General features: G+C 42.0%; 1 long non-coding RNA gene across 1 annotated transcript; it reads left to right on the top strand.

Moving 5' to 3' along the window:
• Positions 1-1,457: 1,457 nt before the first annotated feature.
• LOC308358654 lies at positions 1,458-15,923 on the top strand. The gene is made up of 6 exons (XR_013968327.1): positions 1,458-1,698; positions 2,185-2,254; positions 6,912-6,966; positions 7,205-7,331; positions 8,798-8,893; positions 15,845-15,923. It is a non-coding gene; the product is annotated as an uncharacterized lncRNA (long non-coding RNA).
• Positions 15,924-18,064: the final 2,141 nt, after the last annotated feature.

Raw genomic sequence — 18,064 nt, 5'->3', positions numbered from 1 at the left:
CACTCTGACAGATGTGAGGTAATATTTCACTGTGTTTTGATTTGCATATCCCTGGTGATCAGTGTTGTTGAGGACCTTTTCATGTACCTATTGGTCGTTTGCATGCCTAGAAAAATGTCTATTCAGGAACTTTGCCCATTTTTAAATTAAATATCTATAGATTTGTGCTCTTAAAATTATAGGAGTTCCTTATTTTTGAATATTAACCCTTTATTGTATATATGGTTTACAAATTTTTTTTCCTAATCTGTAGGTTGCCTTTTCATTTTGCTGACTTTTTTTTTTCCATGAAGAACGTTTTGACTTTGAATTAGCTCACTTGTTTATTTTTGCTTTTGTTCCTTGTGCTTTAGGGGTCATATCCAAGAAATCATTGCCAAGACCAACACCAATGAGCTTTTTTCTGTTTTCTCCTAGGGGTTTTGTGATTTTATGTTTCATGTTTAATTTTTAAATACATTTTGAGTGGATTTTTGTATATGGTATAAGGTAAGGGTCCAATTTAATTCTTTTGCATATGATATCCTGTTTTTCCAGCACCATTTACCCAAGAAACTGTCCTTCTCCATTATGTATTCTCGGCTCCCTTGTTGAAGATTGTTTGACTGTATATGTGCGGGTTTATTTCTGGGTTTTCTATTCTGTTCCATTGATCTATGCATCTGTTCTTATTCCAGGACCATGCTGTTTGATTACTATGGCTTTATAATATACTTTGAAGTCAGGAAGTGTGATGCCTCCAACTTTACACTTCTTGCTTAAGATTGCTTATTTGAAGGCTTTTGGGCTTCCATCTGAATTTTAGGATTTTTTTTCTATTTCTGTGAAAAATGCCACTGCAGGATGATAGGGCTTGCATCGAATTTGTCCATCACTTTTGGTAGTATGGACATTTTAACAATATTCTTCCAATCCGTGAACACGAGAGGTCCTCTCACTTATTTTTGTGTTTCTTTCATTTCTTTCATCAAAGATAATTTATGCACCCCCTTGGTTAAATTTGTTAATTTGTAAATTGGTTAAATTTGGTTGTGTTTGTTAGCGTACAGAAACACAGTTGAGTTTTGTACGTTGATTTTGTATCCTGCAACTTTAATAAATCTGTTTATTCCACAGTTTTTGGTAGAGTCTTTAGGGTTTCCTATATTTAGGATTCCGCCTCTTTTAACAGTAATGCACATTTGCATTTTTCCCCATAAAGAAAAAAGTAAGTTACAGAGGCTCTAGGAAGAAGCAATGTTCTTTCAGAGGAATCCTCAGTTACCAGCAGCCCGCACCTGCACGCTCCTGGGGGCTGGAACTCCCACAAACCCCTGGGCTGAGCTCCGTTAGGGGCGGCCCCAAGTTGCATGCTGGGAACAATCTGAAACCATAGAACCCTGGGCTTTGGAGGCGTTTCCACTTTGGGACTGCATTTCCCAGTGGCCACCACGGGGAGTCAGCGACCACTTCCGGCCATCCCAGGGTCGTCGTCGTCGTCGTCGTGGTGGGGCCAGGCCGTCAGGTCGAGGAAGGAGTCGGGGGCTGCTAGAGAGAGGCCTCTGCTGAGCAGGACCCCAGCCGGAGGGACCCGCCAGTGTGGGTGGGCAGACAGAGGCGCTCAGGACAGGGCGCTGACAGGCACCCGAAGGAGCCTCGCCTGAGCGTGCGCGCGCAGCGAGGAAGGGGATTGTGCGACCGCGAGAGGCGGACGCGGAGGTGGGGGAGGGGCTGCGTGAGGGCGCTCCTGGTGCTGAGGTGCTGTGGTGACGGGAGAGGGGGCGTGGGGACACTGAGCGTGCTTTGCTGTGGCTGTGTGCGTGCGTGTGTCACTGGGACCAGTGCCCCTCCGCTTCCGCCGTCTTCTCCCCTCCCAGCCACGTGGCTGCAGCCTACCAATAGGGAGGTCGGATACTGACCCTAGAATGAAAGTTTCCTCCTGAAAGCCCAGGCCTGTACTTGGGATAGGAGTTTTAGAGCTGCAAGTGCCTGTCTCCGTCCTGCACGGGGGCAGCTCCATGTTCATAACCACCGCATTTTCAGAGTACTGTCCCCAGGAACCAGCTTCCAACTCGGGGACCGATTGCTTTTACTCTCATCCCATTTTGTGCGAAGTAAGGGAGTGTGACCCTGGAGGGTGCTTTCAAATTTAGACTGCCGTCCAAGAAAAGCCTGGGGTCTCATGCTTGCCTTCTCCTTCCCCAGTTGTACCATTATCCATAAGGACCCCGGGAAGGTTGAGAGTATTATTACTGCTGCACGTCTAAAGTCAAGGGTGAGTTCCTGCTTTGTTTTGCATAAGAAAGGCGTTTTTGTTGTTAGAATATAGAGGTTCCAGCAAATTTTCAGGAAATGTAGGGAGACGTGCAAATTGATACCCCACCATTTGGTCCCCCATTGCCTCTCACCTCTTGACTTAATATTCACTTGGTAAATAATTTGATATACCAAAAACAGTTTGGTAAATTGTTCACATCTTCTTGAGCACTCCCTTTTTCTAAGATGACGCGAAAATAAACCTCCAGCGATTAATGCTAAAGCTTTATTTTAGACTCTGATTTGGTAAGAAGGAAATTAGTGTTCAGGTAGAGTCACACTGGATGTCTTTTGCTCTGTAAGGGCCTGCTTTTCGAAGAAGAGAAGAATGGAGATGGTTAGCTGAGTTCAATCAGTCTGAGGTTTTCAGAAGAGGGAAAGTGCCAGCCACAGAAGGCGGTATCGGTAAGAGCCAGGATTTTTTCCAGGGAGTTCCATCAGTTGGAATTTGTATCATTGGCCACATCTGTTTGAAGTTTGGCAGCTCCGGTTGTGTGTTGGGCTTCCTTTTGCGTGGACCGTGAGAAGCGATACTGTGTGGTTGAGAGTAGGGTCTGTGGATCCAGAGTATCTGGGTTGGAATATTGGCTCTTTCTGGCTGTCTCAGGTTTGTAATGAATGTTAGATGAGTTAATATGTATAAAGCCCCTTAGAGCAGTGCCAGGCTTACAGTAAGTGCTTGATAACGTTTTAGCTGTTGTCTGTGTGTGTTTTTGCTCATTTCTCTCAATTTCTACACAACAGGGCCTTAGGAATATGTGATCCATGATTGCTGCCTGCATGCTTAGACAAGGAGGGAGATGCTCAAGCGATATAAAATAAAAATTTCTGGGGCACCAATGTGGCTCAGGTGGTTAAGCATCTGACTCCTGATTTCGGCTCAGGTCATGGTCTCAGGGTTGTGGGATCAAGCCCTGTATGGGGCTCCGTGCTGGGCATTGCACCTGCTTAAGATTCTCTTGCTCTCCCTCTGCCTCTCCCTCCCCTTCTGTCTCCCTCTCTTAAGAAAAAAAAAGAATAAAAGTGCTTAACCTGAGTTGCTGTGACTCCATTTATGGTCTCAGGGGTTGACAAATCCCTTGAAATAGTATACGAAAGTGTTATGGTGGATTTGGTGGGGGAAGTGTATAGTTTCATGAGATTATTCGAAGCATGCATGACCTAAAAGGCTAGGACTCATCAGTGTAGATCAGTAGCTCTTAACAGGGGGTGATTTTGCTCTCCGGGAGATGTTGGTAATATTTAGAGGCAGCTTTGGTTCCCACACTGGGGGCCAGTGATAGTTGGATCAAATAAGTAGAGGACAGAGATGCTACTAACATTCTATAGTGCACAGGAGAGCCCTCCCCACCTTCCTCGCCATCCCCCCGCCCCCACAAAAAACAAAGATTTTCCTGGCTCAATATGACATTAATGCTGAGGATGAGAAACCCTGGAGTGCTATTTAAAATGATCTTGTACAAACTGAGTAGTTAAGCAAATCACACTAGACTCGTGATGGAGTATTATGCACTTAGGAAAATTATGTTCATAAATAATCATGAAAAGAGAAAACATTTGCTCTCATGTTAAGCAGTATTCATGTTAGGGATAGTAATACTCAAGAAGATGTATATGAGTCCATTTACTAAGCGAGGGCATTCTGTAAGGATTCCCTCCAAAATGATGTTTTCATCAGTTTCTTAAGAAAACCAAGCCTGGTACTGTGTATATGTATATGGATTTTCTTACTCAGTCTGCAGGTGCCACTTATCTGTATTGTGTTCTTTCAGAAAAGAATCTTGATCATGGAAATTTCTAATTATCTTGGTGAGATACAGGTAAAGGAGGTTAGAACTGGTTGCTGTTACTTGTTATAGTCACATTGATTTGTCGACTCTCACGACAAGCTCAGTTCTTTAATGATTGAAAGTACCTACTTCCTGATAGCTCTGTTTTTTGTTTTTATGGTTTAATTTGGAAGTAGCTTTATTGTGGGGCTTTGTTTGTTTGGGCTTTTGTTTGTTTGTTTTAGAGAGACAGCATGAGCAGGGGGAGGGAGGGGCAGAGAGAGAGAAAAATCTTAGGCTTCAGGCTCAGTGTGGAGCCCCATTCAGGGCTCGATCTCACAACTCTGAGATCATGACTTAAGCCATAATCAAGAGTTGGATGCTTAATTGACTGGGCCACCCAGGCGCCCCTTTATTGTCTATTTTTGATGATGGAATAGTGCAGAACTGTTCTTTTTAAGGAACTTAAGAAGAAAGTTAAAATTATAATACCACCCTCTAGAGGTAGTCATTATCTATGCCTTGGTTTATATTTTTCCAATTATTTTTTTGTGTGAATACGAGTGTTTTGTTTCTGTAGAATAGAATCAGAATCAGTTCAAAAAACAAATCAAGCCATTGTTTTCATTCGTTTCTGGGCCTGTGAGAGACGGCAAAACACCATTGCCTCTCTTTGAGGCTTCTGGCCTGGAAGGCTCCTTTTCTCCTTGTCTTTATGAGAACCCTCTTTGCTAATGTGATTCTTTAAGAATTGCATTCTCCAGGTTAAGCCCTGAATATTTTTGGTTAGCATTCTAAAAAAGAACAGGCCTTACACTATATTTTGTTGTATGACTTACACAAGGAAAAGGGAAACCGTGGAGTTAAGTTTCTTCAACAAATGTAATCTTTATCCTCAGTTAATATGTGTCATTATGCATGTCCATTGAATTCTCTTAGTATTCTTTTAGGTTTCTTATTTCTCCAGCACAGAAGATGAAGTCTGAACAAGAATAACTTTAGAGCAGAGGATGACAGAGCCCAATCAGAAAAAGTCATCTCGTGTACTTTGAACGTTTACAGGAAAGACACCTCTTTTGGGCTATAGCATCACCATGCTTTGACCAAATTATAAGCCCATGGAATTTCTACAGAGTTAAAGAAACTGTTGGAAAATTTGTACCTTACTTAGAAATTCTAGGGGCGCCTGGTGGCTCAGTGGGTTAAAGCCTCTGCCTTCGGCTCAGGTCATGATCCCAGGGTCCTGGGATCGAGCCTCACATCGGGCTCTCTGCTCCGTGGAGAGCCTGGTTTCTCCTCTCTCTCTGCCTGCCTCTCTGCCTACTTGTGATCTCTGTCTGTCAAATAAATAAATAAAATCTTCAAAAAAAAAAAATTCTAAATCTGTTAAATGCAAAGTGATTAATAGTGGAAGATGATACAGTGGCTGTTTAGGGAATATCATAGCTGAAATAGTAGTTTTATTATTAATTAAACTTTTTAAAAAAAGATTTTGGTTATTTATTTGACAGAGAGAGACACAGCGAGAGAGGGAACACAAGCCGGGGGTGGGAGAGGGAGGAGCAGGCTTCCCACCAAGCAGGGAGCCCGACGTGGGGGCTCGATTCCAGGACCCTGGGATCATGACCTGAGCCAAAGGCAGACGCGTAACGACTGAGCCACCCAGGTGGCCCTGAAATAATAGTTTTAGGACATAATAAATTTTTCTGTTAAGAGGACGTGTGAGACTATCAAATGTACACAGAACATTGCTCTGGGCCTACAGACATTTTTTCCTATAAATTATTGTAACCTCCTCAGATAAATACAGATATTTTAGTGTTGGTTCAAGAATTGGGAAATAAAACAAACCTGTTAAGTAAAAACAAGAGTTTATTAGAATATCCTGAGTTTTTCCAAGTCGTAGGGAAGTTGTTTAAGTAAAAGTTTGTCTTTCATCTGACTTGGAGAACAGCTTCCTCATAGGAAAAAATACATATAAGTGTACACATACATATATGTATGTGTTAATGAATATAATTATATATACATTCCAAGTTACCAACGCACCATTGTTACACTTGTGAAGCACTCTTAAGCAAAAAGTAGAGAATTGGGGCCACAATACAGTGACAAGAACTGTTAACGTGAAATGTAATTTTCCAGAATTTTTTCTGTCAATGTCTGTTAGTCTTTACATATATACACATGTTTTATAGATGTAATCATATTCTGCATCCTGTTTTGTAACATGAGTTTTCTGCTGACCATGTATCTTGAGCATGTAATGACTCCTTAGTATTCTGTTACGAGGATGCCCTGACCTATTTATCCGGCTGGCTTTGGTGGACTTAGAAAGCCAAACTGCCTGAGTAATTCCATCTACATCCTTCCCAGTTTTCATGCCTTGCCCCACTTCTCCCAATTCTGAGTTCATAAAGAGGTTCTGATGTGGATGATGTGACCCATTCTCAGCCCTGAAAGGTGGGACGGGGGTGGGGGAGGGGGAGGAGGATCTGCACAGAGTAGGATGGGGGGGCCCAGTCCTAGGCCTAGTCATGTGTCCCAAGATTGGAGGATCCTTCATGCTAAGATATTTTGGAGGACAGCATGTTCCCTGGGGCTTGGGAGAGCTTGATTTCGTCCAGACTCCTCATGTTTGATGCCAGTTTGTATGGGGGATGGGAGGGAAAGGCAGAGGGACAAAAGGAAAGGGAGATTGTGTGAAGCAGAGAGGGATAAAAGAGGAATTTAAGGGAGTAGCTGGGACATAAAAATGGAAGAAAAAGTTGTATTAATATGAGTCAAATAGAGAGCACCAAGGCGCAGCTTGGCTTGAGCCCTTCTTTTTTTTTTCTCTCTCTCTAGGAGGGGAAGCATGAGGAATATGGACCAATTTTGTCATTCTAAAAACATGGCCTATGTAAGTTCATATTTCTTCTCCCGAAATATAATGACTTCACAATTTTTTTAGCCATTCCCCACCATGCGGGTATCAGTGGGTCATCCCACAGCACCCAGCAAGTGTGCTGTGCAGCCGCAAGATGCTTCAGGAACCAGCATATTGCCCCTGTCCTGCGCGGCAGTTCTTCGCCTCATCTGTCTTCACCTCGCAGTAATTTCCTTCAGTTTCACGGTAATGCATGTGTGTGTGGTTTCAGGGATCTCTGTCATTCGGGGACGTGGCCATCAGCTTCTCCCAAGAGGAGTGGGAGTGTCTGGACCCTGCTCAGAAGGCCTTGTACAGGGACGTGATGTTGGAGACCTACAGCAACCTGGTCTCCCTGGGTAAGACTGTCCCGCAGTAGTAGTTCATTCTAAAGATTAATTAATATTACAATAAACGGATGCCTTTAACTAATATTACTAATATTACTAATATTAATAACTAATATTACAATATTACAATAAAATCAGTATTGAACAGTAATTAATTTAAATTTTAATAATTTTGTAATTGAAAACAATTAATAATTTAATAAAGTATTTAATAAAGTATTAATGTCTCTTCTCTGGAACATCAGCTTGCTTCACCGTGAGTTTCAGGGCCATCTTTTAAGAAATAGCCGAGTTCCTTCTTGTTCCCAGAGGAAATCGTTTGGAATTCGTCAGGTTGAAAACGGGCCTGCCTGTTTTTACAAATTTAGGGGCGCCTGGGTGGCTCAATTTGTTAAGCGTCTGACTCTTAGTTTCAGCTCAGGTCGGGATCTCAGGGTCACGAGATTGAGCCCTGTGTCAGGCTCCACACTGGGTGAAGAGTCTGCTTGAGATTTTCTTTCTCCTTCTGCCCTGCCCCCTCTAAAAAAATATTACTACAGATTTAGCCAAATCTCAACCAAAGGTTTTTGTTTTGTTTTGTGGGGGGGGTTTTGGTTTGTTTTTTTGTTTTTTTTGTATATTTAAAAAAATTTTTTCAGGATGCCTCGGTGGCTCAGTCAGTTAAGCGTCTACCTTTAGCTCAGGTCACTTATCCCAGTGTCCTGGGATTGAGTCCCGCATCGGGCTCCACACTGAACATGAAGCCTTAAATTTTTTTTTCTGTCTCTCTGCCCCTCCCTCCCCCTGCTTATACTGTCTCTCTCAAACAGGGTGCCTAGGTGGCTCAGTGGGTTGGGCCACTCGCTGCCTTTGACTCAGGTCATGATCTCAGGGTCCTGGGATCAAGTCCGGCATCAGGCTCTCTCCTCAGCAGGGAGCCTGCTTCCCTCTCTCTCTCTCTGTCTGCCTCTCTGCCTACTTGTGATCTCTCTCTGTCACATAAATAAAATCTTAAAAATAAATAAATAAATAAAAATAAAACAAAACCCCACAATAAAGCAACTTCCAAATTAAACCATAAAAACAAAAACAGAGCTATCAGGAAGTAGGTACTTTCAGTCATTAAAGAACTGAGCTTGTCATGAGAGTTGACAGATCAATGTGACTATAACAAGTAACAGCAACAAGTTCTAACCTCCTTTACCCGTATTTCACCAAGATAATGAGAAATTTCCATGATCAAGATTCTTTTCTGAAAGAACACAATGCAGATAAGTGGCACCTGCAGACTGAGTAAGAAAATCCATATGCATATATACACCGTACCAGGCTTGGGTTTCTTCATTAAGAAACTGATGAGCCTGTTTCTCCCTCTGCTTGCTGCTCCCCCTTCTTGTGCTCTCTCTCTCTGACAAATAAATAAAATCTTAAAAATAAATAAATTTCTACACCACATGTCATGTCATTTCTCTTTTTGTTTGCTTGTTTTTAAGCAGAAAGTTCCATTTCTAAGCCAGATACGATTACCTTACTGGAGCAGGAGAAAGAGCCCTGGGTGGTTTTGAGGAGAGAAGCAAGTGGATGGTACCCAGGTGAGTAGAGGAAAAGCCGGCAGAGAGGAGCAGGAGGGTCAGAGAGGGGTCATACCCCTGACTTGTGGTTTGGAAAAATGCCTTCAAAGACCCAAGGCCTGTTGGATAAAAATGCCCAAGACCTGAGAAGGAAATAAAGATCACACAGCTTGGGCTCTCACAGGAACTCCATCTTTTGCTAATTATCTCTAAGTTTTGTTCTTTTATTTCCTCTCCTTTTAGTGGAGTGACCTTTTTTTTTTTTTTTTAAGATTTTATTTGTTTATTAGAGATTGCACGCACATGAGCAGAGGGAGAGGGAGAATCCCAACCAGACTTCCACACTGAGTGCAGAACCTGCCGAAGAGCTTGATCCCACGACCCTGAGACCATGACCTGAGCCAAAATCAAAAGTCAGACACTTAACTGACTGAGTCACCCAGGCACCCCCCCCCACCCTAGTGTTACCTTTTAACATATATTTTACATCCATCTGCTTTCTAGCTCTGCTTTTGCATTTAAATTTCTAAGATTTATTTATTTATTTATTTGACAGAGAGATCACAAGTAGGCAGAGAGGCAGGAAGAGAGAGAGAGAGACAGAGAGAGACAGAGAGAGAGAGGAGGAAGCAGGCTCCTCCCCACTGATCAGAGAGCCCGATTGGGGACTTGATCCCAGGACCCTGGGATCATGACCTGAGCCCAAGGCAGAGGCTTTAAACCCCTGAGCCACCCAGGCGCCCCTGCATTTAAATTTCTATATGTGTTCCTAGGATCTAAAAAATGTTTTCATATATTCAGCAAATATTTATTGAGGGTCCACTCCAAGCAAAGCACTGTGCTTGGCACTGTCTGTACAGTGAAATGAGCATGACTGATAGAGTCATGCTCTCATGGACTTCACCTGCCCTTGGCAAGACATGGATCAGTCAAGTAAGCAGATGAGTAAGTCAGTGCTGTCGGGAATGATGCTGTGCAGACAGGTGTACAGGAGCAGTGCGGGGAGAGTAACAGGGTTGGGTGGTTAGGGAGCATGTCTTGAAGTGGGCATGCTTGCAGAGTCGTGAAGGAAGGGTTCAGGCCACAAATCTGGGCAGGAGCTTTCTAGTCTGAGCAGGACACACAGAGGCCCTGAGCAGGAAATGGTCTCTTTATGCCAGTAAGATGTTTTGAGCAAAAGAGACAAAGAGATGGTGGGGAGGGAGGTCTGGGAGTTAGGCCAGGACCAGATCCTACAAGGTTCTGATTATCATTGTGAAGAACACAGAATGTTTTCTAAGGGTTACTTAGAGCCATGTTCTGATCTATGTTGAGAGTGTTCCTTCTTTCTTAGTTTTTAAATAAACTAAGTACGACAAGGACACAGAAAACCACAGCACAGAGAATTGCATGATTAAAAGTACCTACACTTGTAACCACCAGGCCATGAGTCACAGTTTTGCCAACTGTTCTGGAAGCCTGTTGTGGGTTTCTTTGCACTCACAAACTTTCCCCTCCCTGCAGGAAAGGTTTTCTCTAGGGTTTTATTGTCTGAGTGAACATCTCCAGTCTGATTTCATTTTACCTATCGTTTTAAAAAGTCCTTTAAGTCTCTTTTAGATGAAAGGTTCCTCTTTGTTTTTTTGTGAACTGTTTTTTTCTCGATTAAATTAGAGCATTTGTCCTGCAGTTTCAGACCATCTGGATTTTGCTGATGGCGTCTTGGTGTTATGGAGGAACACGTTCCTCTGTCTCCTATTTCCTGTAAAATGATAGATGGGTCCAGAACCTTAATCAAACTTTCGGGAAACCTTTTTTCCCCTCTAGGTGATGGTGACACTCTTCAGTCCGTTGACATGTGATGTCTGGATTTCTTGTTCTAGTGATATCCGCAGCCACTGACAGGCAGTAATCATGTCCCTTAATTCACCAGAGGTTGTAAATTGGTGGATATTCGAATTCTGTCATTTATTCTTTATTAGCTGGAATGCGTGTGTAAAAAGAAACTTCACCTTATTTACTACGCAGTTACTCAGTTGTACAGATCATATAGAAAATTGAAGATAAATATTCTTTTCCTTTGTTTATTAATTTTCTAAATAACGAGTTGGTTTCTTATATCCTTTCAAAGGTGACCCTTTTGGGGGCCACCTGGGTGACTCAGACAGTTAAGTGGCTGACTCTTCATTTTGGCTTAGGTCATGATCTCAGGGTCCTGGGATCAAGCCCTGTGTTGGGCTCCCTGCTCAGTGGGGAGCCTGGTTCTCCCTCTGCCCCCAAGCTTGTTTTCTCTCTCTCTCTCTCAAATAAATGAATGAAATCTTTAAAAAACAAGAAAGAAAACTAGATTCACCAGTTGTGAACATTTGGCCACCTTTGCTGTATGTATTTATGTATCTAAATGTTTGAAACCTTTTTTGCTGAACCACTTGTAGGTCTAAGTCACTGATGTTTTGACACATGTTACCTAAACCTTTCACTTTGCATCTTCTAAGAATAGGAAAGGTCCTAATAACCTTTTGTTATTCCTATTTAGCTCTATTATCTTAATTAACCTAAATAACATATCATGGTCACACCTAAGAAAATCACCCTATTTCAGGAGTATCGTCTGCAGTACAGCTCACAGTTAAATTTCTCCCATTTCTCTTTAAAACTTTCATCTGTTTGGTTTTGTGGGAGTGTGTTTCAATTTAAGATCCAGTCAAAGTTCATGAATTGATTTATGGATCAGTTTCTTTTTAAAACATTTTTGTTTACTTTTACTTTTTTTTTTTTTTTAAACTGTTAGGCTTTTTTAGTCCCTTTTTATCTGAAGAGCTTCTGTGCCTTAAAATTTAATTTTAATTTAATTTAAATTTTTTTTTTAATTTTATTTTTTTTTAATTTGGCTTTTATCTCTCTCTCTTTTTCTAAGTCCAGGCTTGTTTACTTAAACTATGACATTCTGAAAAATTTTTTTAAAAGATTTTATTTATCTGTTTGACAGACAGAGATCACAAGTAGGAAGAGAAGCAGGCAGAGAAGCAGGCAGAGAGAGAGGAGGAAGCAGGCTCCCTCCTGAGCAGAGAGCCCGATGTGGGCCTCGATCCCAGGACTCTGGGATCATCACCTTAACCAAAGGCAGAGGCTTTAACCCACTGAGCCACCCAGGCACCCCTGATTGGTTCTTTTTAATATTTACTGTTTGGTTTCGAAGGTCTCACTAAGATCATCCACTCTTTACTCAAGTCTAGCGAGTATCTTTATGATCATTACTTTGAATTCTTTATCAGGTACATTGCTTATCTCTGTTTCATTTAGCTCTTCTTTTTTTTTTAATTTTTTATTTCTTTTCAGGGTAACAGTATTGTTTTTTCACCACACCCAGTGCTCCATGCAATCCGTGCCCTCCCTAATACTCACCATCTGGTTCCCCAACCTCCCACCCCCCGCCCCTTCAAAACCCTCAGGTTGTTTTTCAGAGTCCATAGTCTCTCATAGTTCACCTCCCCTTCCAATTTCCCTCAACTCCCTTCTCCTCTCCATCTACCCTTGTCCTCTATATTATTTGTTATGCTCCACAAATAAGTGAAACCATATGATACTTGACTCTCTCTGCTTGACTTATTTCACTCAGCATAATCTCTTTTGCTGTGATTCTGTCCTGTTCTTTCGTTTGGGACATCTTCCTCTGTCTTCTCATTTTATATAACTCTGTTTCTGTGTATTAGGAAAGTCAGTTACAGCTCTTGATCTTGAAAATAGTGACCTAGGGGTACTTGGGTGGCTCGGTGGGTTAAGTGTCTGCCTTCGACTCAGGTCATGAACCCAGGGTCCTGGGATCAAGTCTTGCATCGGGCTCTCTGCTCAGCAGGGAGTCTGCTTCTCCCTCTGCTGCTCCCCCTGCTTGTGCTTGCTCTCTCTCTCAAATAAACTGATTGAATCTTAGGAAGGAAGGAAGGAAGGAAGGAAAGAAAGAGGGAGGCAGAGAAAGAAAGAAGGTCCTGTGGTGCCCTGGGGTACAGTGTCCATTGTTCACCGGAATAGGCACTTCAGGGTGTCTCTTGTGTGGGTTGCCTGTGCTCTGCTGTTGTGCAGAGCCTCTTTTGCCTTCAGCACATTGGCAACAATGGCCCACTTTGCCTGTTCAGGGCAAGGTTTGGTCTCTGTGCTGTTAAGGGGTCTGTTGGGGGCCACTAGGGGCTTGCAGTTCGGTGGTGTCAGCAGTCAGACTTGATGCTTGCTCTCAGCCTGTCTACTGGGACTGTGTAGTTGCACCACCTTGCAAGGCACTCTCTCTGCCTTGCCCCCTGAGGGAGGGCCAGGTTCCCTTGCTCACTGGTAGGCAGGACTGGCAGTCACACTGCCTGCTCCTAGACCATCTGCCAGGGCTGAAGTTGCACTGATCAGCAGGGTACTCTCTGTACTGCTAGCTCTAAGGTTTGGTTGCTGGAACTGTGGGTACACTGGTGTGTGTGCTTATCCTCCCCCTGACCACAAAGCAGGAGTCTCTTTGGAGTGGCACTTGTCCCGACTGGGGCTGCTTGGAAGGTGTGTTGGGGCTGGAGCCTCTCTGGAGTGCAGTGGGTTGGATGGGGCAGATCCTCAGGAGAATGAGAAGGTGGGGCATGCAGTGCTAGAAGGGTAGGTGCTGGGTGTTTGCACTGGTTTCCTAAAGCTTCCAGCTATCTAGGCGGTGATTGGGGGTGGGCAGGGAATGGTTCCTGCCGGCTCTTTTGTTCTTGGGGAAGTTTCCCAAAGATCGGTGTCCCTCAGCACACATTCTGAGATTAGTAAATAAATGTTCTTGTATACCCCAGGGGCTTTTTCAAACTGCCTCTTCTTTGCTGTTATCTCCGCAGGTTGTTTGTTATGCTGGCTCTAAAAGGATAGGGACTTGAGTTTCCTGTCACCCTCTGGCTCTCCCAGAACCAAACCTGCTGATTTTTAAAGTACCTAGAGTTAAGCCCCACTGATAGTAAAAACTTTGAAGTTAAGCCCCACCAGTTTTCAAAACCAAATGTAATGGAACTCATCTTCCCAATGTGGGTCCCCCATTCCTGGGGTGCCTGGTGTGGAATCTGATCCTCTTACTTCTTTGTGTTTGTGGTGTCCCTCCTGTTTGTGGTTATTCTCACTGGGGGTTTGGTTCCCAACTTCATCTCCACCCCTTCTACCCTTTTTGATGTGGCCTCCTCTCTGCCATTACCTTTGGAAAGTCTGTTCTGCCATTCTCAGGTCATTTTCATAGTTGCACTGATGTGGCTGTTATCTTGGTGTGTCTGTGGCAGGAAGTGAGCCCAGGATCCTTCTACTCCACCATCTTTCCAGAACTCTCCCTATATCTTCTCTATTTTTGTTGAGATTTTCTGTTTCTCCTTTTGTTTCAAGAGTATTTGTGTTTGCTTATTGGAACATTTGCATAATTATGGTTTTAAAGTCTTTGTCAGGTAATTCAAACATCTGTTATCTCAGCGTTGGCATCTGTTGATTTTCTTTAACATTGTGATTAATGTATTTCGGCAGGCAGTCCACCTAGTTAAGGTTCCAGCTTCAAGTTTCTACCTGTTTTCTGTGGTTTGTTTTCTGATTGTGACATATACATGACCAGTGGGGCTTAGATGTGCATTTGTTCCCATTTGAAACAAGTAATATAAGAATGGTTCAATTAATCAACTTCAATAGTTTGGAATGAATGATTATTATGATAGGCCTTTCCCAGTGGCTCATTTTTGCATTATATACCTTTATTCTCAGCCTTACTTCTTTTATCAGTCCTTTTCCAATTACTTAACACCTACTGTGTGCTGTGGTCTTATTATTTAGTGGTCATTGCAGGATTGTGTCTTTTCCTAGGCAGATTTGGGAATAAGAAAATATACAGAATGAGAAATGAGCTATTGAATGAGTGAATGTATGATTAAAACAGAATTGTGAAGGCAAGGAATGAGACTCTTGAATAGAGAATATAGGAGAGGGATATAATTAGATGGACCCAGCAGGAAGACATTTCTTTTGAGTCTTAAAAATGAGACTGTTGTCTCCTACAAGCAACTCATGTCATGACACAGGATTCTTGTGTGATGAAACAGTCTGACCAAAGCATGAAGATATTGAAGAAATCAATATCATGTTTGAAGCACTAAAAGAGGTAGTGTGGTAGAGATAGGGTCTGAAGGATGACAGTGGCTTCATAGGTGGTCTTGTTATCCGTGGTAAGGGTTTTGGATTTTATTATAAGAGTAAAGACAAACCATTCAAAACAGTTTTAAGTATGGATCCTTGAACTTTGATCTGCATCAGAATTATCTGATAGAGATGTTAAAAATACAGCATCTTAGGACTTACTGCTAAAAATTCTGATTCTTTGCATCTGAGTTGCTTGAATATCAATACTTTTAACAAGCCTACCAAAGGATTTTGATTAACACCTAAATTTCACAGAGTTCATCTCTTCCCATATTATGAGCATCACCATCTAACATAAACTTTCTGCATTTTTGGAGCTCTTCTTAATCCTTTTTCAAATACTCTGAAAGTGTATTTTATATACTTCACTATATATTTTAAAAAAATTTTTCTAAGACAATTATCATATGCTCTCTGATATGAGAAATTTGAGAGACAGGGCAGAGGTTTGGGGGATAGGGAAGGAAAAAAATGAAACAAGATGGGATCAGGAGGGACACAAACCATAAGAGACCCTTAATGTCACAAAACAAACTGAGGGTTGCTCGGGGGAGGCGGGTAGGGAGAGGGTGGTTGGGTTATGGACATTGGGGAGGGTATGTGATATGGTGAGTGCTGTGAAATGTGTAAGCCTGATGATTCACAGACCTGTACCCCTGGGGTAAATAATACATTTATATGTTAATAAAAATAATTAATAATAAAAAATAATCCAAAAAAATTTTTTCTATATGTATATATATTTTTAGAATTGTATACTCTTCGGCAGACTTTGTACATGTGGGTATAGGAAGATAAAATGTGTTTGCTTTCTCCTTTCAGATTTGGAGTCAAATTACGGAACTGAGAAGTTATCTCCAGAAAATGATATTTATGAAATAAATTTGCCTAAACTGGGTATAAAACAAATAAGTAAAACTCTTGGCCTCAAGGCCTCTAATTTTAGAAATGACTCAGATGGCAAAAATAGATTTAGGGAACAACAGGGACATCAAGAGGGATGTATCAGTCAAAAGATAATAAGCTATGAAAAAATGCGTGCTTCTACTCATCATACTTCTCCTATTCACACTGCAGATAAGCCATATGAATGTAAGGAGTGTGGAAAGTACTTCAGTCGTGGTTCAAATCTTATTCAGCATCAGAGTATCCATACTGGAGAGAAACCCTATGACTGTAAGGAATGTGGGAAGGCCTTTAGACTTCTTGTCCAACTTACTCGACATCAGAAATTTCATACTGGTGAGAAACCCTTTAAATGTAAGGAGTGTGGGAAAGCTTTTAGTCTTCCCACGCAGCTTACTCGCCATGAGAATATTCATACAGGTGAGAGACCATTTGAGTGTAAGGAATGTGGGAAGTCCTTTAATCGTAGCTCAAACCTTGTTCAACATCAGAGTATTCATACAGGTGCAAAACCATATGGATGTAAAGAGTGTGGGAAAGGGTTTAATCGTGGTTCAAATCTTGTTCAGCATCAGAAAATTCATTCTAGTGAGAAACCCTTTGTCTGTAAGGAATGTGGGAAGGCCTTTAAATATCATTACCAACTTATTGAACATTGTCGAATTCATACTGGTGAGAAACCCTTTGAATGTAAGGAATGTGGGAAGGCCTTCAGTCTCCTGATAGAGCTTGCACGACATCAGAACATTCATACTGGCGAGAAACCATTTAAATGTAAGGAATGTGGCAAGGCCTTCAGTCGTGGCTCAAATCTCATTCAACATCAGAGTATTCATACTGGTGAGAAACCATATGGGTGTAAGGAATGTGGAAAGGCTTTTAGACTTCACCTACAACTTTCTCGACATCAGAAAACTCATACTGGTGAGAAACCCTTTGAATGTAAGGAATGTGGGACAGCCTTCCAGTATCAGTACCAGCTTAGTGAGCATCAGCGAATTCATACAGGTGTGAAACCATATGAATGTAAGGAATGTGGGAAATTTTTTCGTCGTGGTTCAAACCTTATTCAACATCGGAGTGTTCATACTGGAAAGAAACCTTTTGAATGTAAAGAATGTAGGAAGGCCTTTAGACTCCATATACAACTTACTCGACATCAGAAATTTCATACTGGTGAGAAGCCCTTTGAATGTAAGAAATGTGGGAAAGCCTTTAGTCTTCTGACACAGCTTAATCGCCATGAGAATATTCATACAGGTGAGAAGCCATTTGAGTGTAAGGAATGTGGGAAGTCCTTTAATCGTGTGTCAAACCTTGTTCAACATCAGAGTATTCATGCTGGCGTGAAACCATATGAATGTAAAGAGTGTGGAAAAGGCTTTAATCGTGGTTCAAATCTTATTCAGCATCAGAAAACTCATTCTAGTGAGAAACCCTTCGAATGTAAGGAATGTGGGAAAGCCTTTAGGCATCATTACCGACTTATTGAACATCATAGAATGCATACTGGTGAGAAACCCTTTGAATGTAAGGAATGTGGGAAGGCCTTTAGTCTTCTGACACAGCTCACTCAACATCAGAACATTCATACTGGTGAGAAACCATTTAAATGTAAGGAATGTGGCAAGGCCTTTAATCGTGGCTCAAATCTTGCTCAACATCAGAGTATTCACACTGGGGAGAAACCCTACGGATGTAAAGAATGTGGAAAGGCTTTTAGACTTCACCTACAACTTTCTCGACATCAGAAAACACATACTGCTGAGAAATCCTTTGAATGTAAGGAATGTGGGACAACCTTCAGACATCAATACCAACTTATGGAGCATCAGGGAATTCATACAGGTGTGAAACCCTATGAATGTAAGGAATGTGGAAAGAGCTTTAGTCATGGTACAGACCTTAGAGTACATCAGAGAATTCACACTGGTGAGAAACCCTTTGAATGTAAGGAATGTGGGAAGGCCTTTCGACATCATTACCAATTTCTTGGACATTACAGAATTAATACTGGTGAGAACCCCTATGAATGTAAGGAATGTGGGAAATGTTTTACTTGTAGTGAACTTGGAGTACATCAGAGGATTCATACTGGTTAGAAACCATATGAATGTAAGGAGTGTGGGAAGGCAG

This window comes from Martes martes (genome assembly GCF_963455335.1).
Source record: "Martes martes genome assembly, chromosome: 17".
Classification (NCBI taxonomy): domain Eukaryota; kingdom Metazoa; phylum Chordata; class Mammalia; order Carnivora; family Mustelidae; genus Martes; species Martes martes.
The sequence above is the reverse complement of the archived record's forward strand: the minus strand, read 5'-3'. Positions and strand labels throughout refer to the sequence as shown.